We start from the raw sequence: 6,950 nt of genomic DNA, 5'->3' as shown, positions 1-6,950 counted from the left end.
CCCGGCCGGGCAATAATATAATTTTTAAAGTGAGTCACTTGTGAATGGTATCAATTCTGAGTGAGGATCCAATTAGTTTACTTGCAATAAAACACATCAAACACAATCTGTAGCTTTTAGCAGTCCAAATGTTTCCTGGTGTTTCAGTCAGAGCAATCTCAAACCTAACACCTAGCTTGGAGCAGAGGTAAATGGGCCAGATGCAGAAAGATGATTAAATTCAAGTTTAAGGTTTTTCTACAAATACTGTTTTAAACAAGGTGATTATTCAACTATAACAGTATGATAATGCAAAAATGGCATCTGCCATGGGAAGAAAAGGCAGTGCTTTGAGAACCTGAAGAAGCAGTTAAGAGTAAGACCTTGGGTTTACATTTCTGGAGTATCTGGGTCTTTTGGAGGACTGATTTTTCTATGCACAGGAGCAAATTGAATACTGTCCTATGTGGCTTTATTTTACTTTCACCTCTGCAGTAAATGCCTTTTCTATGAAGAGCTCCTGGCTAATAAGGTATCTAAGGTGATCAGTATGTTGATGGCATTTCCTAAGAGTATTATTATGAGTGGATTCGTAGGAGTCTTTAGTTACCTCAAAAGTCAGGCTACCTAGGATGTAGCCAGGCCTTGAGGCAAGGTTGTTCTGTTAACCATGATTGTTCTGTTCTAATTAGAAAAAGCACTTTCTAACTGGGCTGCAAGTTGTATTCCCAGGGACATAGGAATTATTGTCCAGTCTCATTTTCTGAGAACTGCCTATCTTCATGGAAAGATTAACCTAGTTCCAGAAACAAAGGCATCCCAGAGGCACCTGCCCTTTGCAACCCCCAGCCAGAATTGCCTGTAATCTGGTCCCAGAGGTGTGCTCCCTGGAGTCCTGAGGCCCTCCCTTTGCAAGCCCCCAGCCCATCCTGCTTACTTCCCCACGCCTGTAATTCCTACTTTCCCATGTAATCTTTGTCCTTCTACCCAATATAAGCAGCTGGCTTATGGGGGGGGGGGGGGGCAGCAGAGCAGATTTTATGTGGACAAATCCTGCCGCTGGCCCAATTTGCCAGCAGTCTTGGAATAAATTCCATAAAGGATTCAACGGTCTCTGCTTAATTGGCTCAAGAGGTGACAGGCAGTCCTGACCTATTGTTGTCAGGCTTCACATCTAACAGCTTAGATAATATATCTTAATGGCTGTTAAGCAAATAAATATGCATAAGGAAATGACAATCCACATAATTATATGATTAGTTTTAACCACCGTTTCCCACTCAAGAGTGATTAGATTTTTTTCTGCCTTAGCCAGAGAGGACTAGTTGTTCTGGCACAGTTCAGGGGTGAAATGATCCCCTTAACTTTGAAAAGCTAATAAGGAACAAAGTAACAGTAACAATCAGAGTGGCAGGGGTGGGTGTGGTGTTCCAAACGGATTTGTTGATCTTATATCTCTCCTTCTGTTAACGATCCTCCTTTCGCCTCAGGTAGGAAACAGAAGTTTCTGGCGTTGGAGGTGGGTGATGGAGGGGAGTGATCCGAGTAGGAGACAGGTTACCAACGCTGGCCAACCACGGGACACAGCGGTCTGGAGAGGGGCTCAGACTCGGACAGAGAGGCAAGCCTCGGGTTTCCCAGGAAGAAACAGAAGAGCTAGATCAGGGGCCAAGGAACTCTGGCTGCTGCAGGCGACAGCACCACAAGTTTCCGCAAGTGACTGTGTAGCGGGCCACGCTCCCCCTTGGCGCTGGCTCTCAAGGCGGCCGGAGCGCCGGATGGCTTCGGGCTGCTGGCGGGGGCGGGACCTCGAGGAGGGCTGCTGGCAGCTCTCCAGGTCGGCGCACTAGATGAGGCTTCTCGGCTCCAGCCTGACTGACGCCGGCGGGGGCCGACGCCAGCGCTGCAGCCGTTGATTTCGACCCCACCGCCGGCGCCGGGCACTGCAGCCGCCGGCGCGCTCGGCCAGGCGGTGTGTGCGTGGCGCTTCCAGAGGGCTGTTGGAGACCAGCTACGGAGGGTGGGGGACAGCCAGACTTGGGGTGGGGGAGGGGTGAGTGCCACGGTGGGGACAGGTAAGAAGTGCCTTCCCCGGTGCGCGCCGGGCAAGTGTGTGCGTGTGTGCTAAGTTTTTCTGCTACAGGGGAAGTCTTTGAGGCTGTTCGTGTGTGGCTTGGTTCTTTGTACTCTCCATCGCGGTATTTCTTGGCGGATCCTGTTTGGGGTGGGTTGGGAGATGGGGGACAGGAGCGGGAGAGGGCAGCTCTGGGGAGTTGACCGCGCGCTCTTCTGGAGGCTGCAGCCACCTGGCTGCTGGCACCTGGGATCTATCAGAGGATGCTTGTTTCAGGGCGGGGGCGCCAGCCCTGCAGGGCTGTGGCCCAGGGCGCGAGCATGGGTGCGCCCTAGCTGTCTGCCCCCGGGGCTGGCACCGCTCCGGGGCCAAGCACCGAGGACCGGCGCCGCCTGGAGATCCAGACTCGGAGCTTAGTAACCTTTTGCTGTGGCGGGAGTGGGGGTCGGTGAGGGGGACAGTGGAGAGATGGAGGTGGGGTAATAACTGTGACTCAGCCGACCTCCCTGGTCTTCTGTCTCCTAGGTTTTGTACAATGCTTACCTTTGAGGCACGCGAAGTGAGGGGGAACAAAATGAAAGTTAGGAACGTTCAAGTGTCCCTGGGCTAGCGCTTGGATTGTGTTGAGAGCTGGGATGTTTGTTTTCCTTCGTCTGCTTTTGGCGCCAGCTCTCTACGGAGGGTAGGAGGGCGAACTGCGGAACAGATACGAGAGACTGAGTGAGGCCAGCGTTGTGATCCGAAGGAGGAGCGCGGGGAAAAGATTTTTATGGAGGACTGATCGCTGAAAAGTCTTCCAGTTACTGCTCTTTCCTCCTCCCACCCTCGACAGTGGTAATTTGAAATGATAGTTTAGAAATACTCTGTTGCCATGTTTCTGGGCTAGAACTGGTGCTCCTAAGAAATAACTGCAAATGATGTAAATCTAGTTTTGGAATAAATTTGCATGTAAATTTTTTACCCAGTAATTCACAGTCAGATACAAACCCTCAGGACGCTGGATTGCTTTTAATAAGCTCGGTTTACAAATACTGTTTCAGTGCCCTGCCTGATTTATCCGGTGATCTTTTGGAAGTGTGGTTTAGCAGGAATAATAGAGGATAACTGTAAAGTCATAAGGCATTTAATAATGCTACCTCCTTGGTCTTAATAAGCATTTGGGGCATCCTTCTGGGTGAGTGACATGTTAATAGGACAGGCTTATCTTCTGCCTTAGGATTCCTGTCTTGTGAGGGGATGCCATTGGATGTTTACATTAAAAAAATAGTTATCTATATTTAAAAAGGAAGTAAGAGTAAAACCCAGACACATCCTCCTAACTCCAAATAGACAATTCAGTATGTGAGTTTCCCTGTGCTTTTAGGAAAAAGATTTTGGACCACTTTCAAGTTTGTGATTAGCCAAGAAGGACGCTGCAGATAAGGAAATGATGTAGTAGTATATAAATAAGGAGCATTTTAAATATAATATGACAGAAGTTTCAAATAATAAAAATAACTTTTAGTAATAATAATTGCCTTCCTTGATGACAAGACAACGATCTATTCTGACACAACCAACACCCATTTTTATGCTTGACTGGCTATCTGTAAGAAATGTTTTGTGCTTCAGCTCCCTGGTTTCAGGCTGTGTTTAAGAGAATGCCAACATATTCTTGATCTGAGCAAACTTATTTTTTATCAGTGTAATGCCTACTAAAAATCAAAGATATAAACAAATTTTAAGTTAAACCCTAAGTATTTTACAATTCTCACACCTTTGTCATCAATATTTTAAAATCAGCATGAGCTATTTGACTTTTCTTAAGATCTTTTACTTTTACATCTCCAATTAATGAGTAATCAGAAATTATTCACAGATGTCAACTCTACACTTCTGATTGCCCAAGACAAGGAATGACAGAGATGAGTTTTGTTTTTTAAAGAAACATTGCCAAGAATATCTATAAGGAATAATTGGCAAACTTGTTTTCCTTTTTAATTGTGCCATCAGTTGGAGGAGAAAAAAATCTGTCAAGAAATTATTTTATAAATATGAAAATACTTAATTTCAGTTTTACAAATAGTTTTAATTCTGATTAATAAGAGTACACATTCCTTTGCCAAAGTGGAGAGATAGTGTTTAATAAGTGGTCACTATAGCACTTAGATAATGAACTAGTTTATATCTGACATTCCTTCTGCAAAACAACAGAATAGCAACTTCATCATATTCTGCCTTATTATGTCCGAAATAACACTGATCCACAGAATGTATTCTGATTTAAGGGAAGGTAAAGGTTGTGGAAAATAAAGGTTTTTCTTTTTTTTTTTTAAATTTGAAAATCATACCATATTAAATTATAAAGCTCTAATGAAGCTTAGTGCAGATTTTCTGTGTATTACTCATAACATCTAGAAAGGAATTCAGAAACAGAGAAGTGTCCAGAATAAAACAGTATACATTATATTTCATTGGTTACTGTTGCTAGTAAGTTGAAAAATTATTCTAACTCAAAAGTAGTTATATGTTATAACTACTTATAATTTACTCAAAAGTAATTTATTCAAAAATAAATTATAAGTAGTTATAACAGTATGAACACATTAGTGATTTTTTTCTGTTAATCTAGTGAATGTCCAATGTCATAAGTAGGGACTTAACAGGAAGAACAGAAAGCACTTGGCAATAAAGTAACCTTTTAAAATAAATATTCCTATAAATTATGTCTCAAGAAAAGTGTACTAACTAAAGTTGTTGAGATTTCAAGATATTTGTTAGCATTAGGAGCCATCATATCAGTGAAAACTGGGTGTTAATCTGGCAGGTGAGCTGCATCCTGACACTTCCACCTGAACCATCCTGAGCACCACATACAGGGTGTGGCAAAAGTAGGTTTACAGGAATTCATATGAAAAATGCATTCCACATATAAATGAGATCATAAGGTACTTATGTTTTTCTGACTGGCTTATTTCACTTAGCATAATATTCTCCAGGCTTATCCATGCTGTTGCAAAGGTAAGAGTTCCTTCTTTTTCACAGCCATGTAGTATTCCATTGTGTAAATGTACCACTGCTTTTTTATCCACTCATCTAGTGATGGACACTTGGGCTGCTTCCAAATTTTGGCTATTATAAATAATGCTGCAGTGAACATAGGGGTGCATATATTCTTTCAAATTACTGTTTTGGGTTTCTTTGAATATATTCCCAGAAGTGGAACTGCTGGGTAATAAGGTAATTCTATTTTTAATTGTTTGATTTATTTTTACAAAATTAACTAATTAACCAATTTTAATTGTTTGATTTATTTTTACAAAATTAACTAAAATCAGTATGGTAAGAGATATACCTAGAAATGTAAATTGTGGCAGTTTATTGAAAGCCTTGAAGGATTTTGTCCTAAGTACTTGTGGATTGTGGAAGGTTTAGAGCAGATTTTCAGGTATTTTTTTAAGGAGGGTTTGATGGATAGTAGAGCTCAACTGAAATGCTAGGAGTTGCTTTCTGAATTTCTTGTATCTAAACTGAACTGACTTAGTGGTAATGCGTTTCAGAAAATAGTTCAGAAAAGGATTCACAGATTCCATCAGCTTTGCATCTCATGGATATTTGATGAATTCTATTATTCACATTGCATTATAAATCCATTAATTTATCTTGCTTTTTCTTTGCTAAGAATCACACATGAAAGCACTGGACTTTGGTTAGATGAGGAAGGAGAAAGAGTAGGTAGGTGGGTAAAAAAAAGTTTCTGCATTCTGGCAGTTGTGAGGATTCAGTGCACTCAAGCTTGGACAGGGGCCAGAGATGGGGTACTGCAGAAAGCAGGTTGGCAGCCACCAAAAGTAGACATCAAGTCTGTGGGCTTGGGTTAGCAGTATTAGAGGCCACCTGTTGGGTTAGGAGGGTCTTAGGGGACTGGCCCGGGAATATATCAGCACTCAACATTGTTTCTAAGGGAAAATGAATTCCAGTTTCCAAAAGACAACACAGAAATGTGCCCAACTTGTTTATAAAGGGACTGACAATGATTAATTATATGAGTGATTATTATTAATGATATGAGTCATTATTAAAAGCTAATGAATATGGAAGATGAGAAAGTGTGTTAAGTTAAAAAAATTCTAGGCCTCATGTTTCTTTTCCTTCTTGATGCATTTATATCACTCCCTATTTTCTACTAGAATTTTGGGTTTTTTTAGGAGCAGAAGTTGGAACAGATGTTTGTCAAAGACAAACTTTTGTGTACATCAATTCTTTTCCCCTAGGCCTTATTGGTTAATTGTGTGTTTATGCAAAGCAGTCCTCAGGCATTGGCTGTTTGCAAACAATGGCAAGTTGGTGCCTAGCTGTTCTTTCATGAGAGTAGAACCTTTCTTCTATTATCATTGACCTAATTTATTTCAAATATGCATTTTTAATTATTTTAAAAATAGTGTACTAATTGTGTGTTGGGGTTTTAAAATGTGATTTTGTGAAGTAATTGCTCTAGAAAGTGAGACTTATCAATTTGGAGGGCTTATATAGGTTATTCATTCAACTATTATTTATTCTATACCTATTGTACACTGCCTCTGAGGCCCCAAACCAGGCCCATGGGACCACAACAAAATAAAGCAACAAAATAAAATCCTGGTATCCAAGATGTCATAACCTAATTAGGAGAGATGTCAAGAAGGCAGATATCAAAATGTTTACCCAATAGTAAGATTCTTTATGCAAAACAAATATAATTTATATTGGATTTCTCTATATTTTTTTCCTGTTAGAATTCCATTTTTACTGTGTGTGAATTTTGAGTCACTCCTGACAAAGTTAGAATAGTCCTATTTGGGGTATGGGACTCTAAATAGAAGTGAAATAGAAGGCATAATGGGAATAGAGATTCTTGAAGTAAGTCCTTGTGAGAACT

At 41.2% G+C, this 6,950-nt stretch overlaps 1 protein-coding gene across 5 annotated transcripts in view; it reads left to right on the top strand.

Moving 5' to 3' along the window:
• Window positions 1-1,933: 1,933 nt before the first annotated feature.
• Window positions 1,934-6,950, top strand: part of SMAD9 (SMAD family member 9) — an 82,820-nt gene continuing 77,803 nt past the window's right edge. For 2 of the 5 annotated variants that reach the window (XM_087814375.1, XM_016197253.2), the window contains exon 1: window positions 2,462-2,887. The gene's annotated coding sequence lies outside the window, so the exon portion shown is untranslated. Of the gene's footprint in view, window positions 1,952-2,011; window positions 2,055-2,461; window positions 2,888-4,597; window positions 5,054-6,950 lie in introns of those variants that run through there. The other 3 variants (XM_087814378.1, XM_016197256.2, XM_087814376.1) reach the window with 3 other exon arrangements.

The sequence above is a fragment of the Miniopterus natalensis genome, chromosome 2 (genome assembly GCF_054644295.1).
Source record: "Miniopterus natalensis isolate mMinNat1 chromosome 2, mMinNat1.hap1, whole genome shotgun sequence".
In the NCBI taxonomy this organism is placed as follows: Eukaryota; Metazoa; Chordata; class Mammalia; order Chiroptera; family Miniopteridae; genus Miniopterus; species Miniopterus natalensis.
The sequence above is the reverse complement of the archived record's forward strand: the minus strand, read 5'-3'. Positions and strand labels throughout refer to the sequence as shown.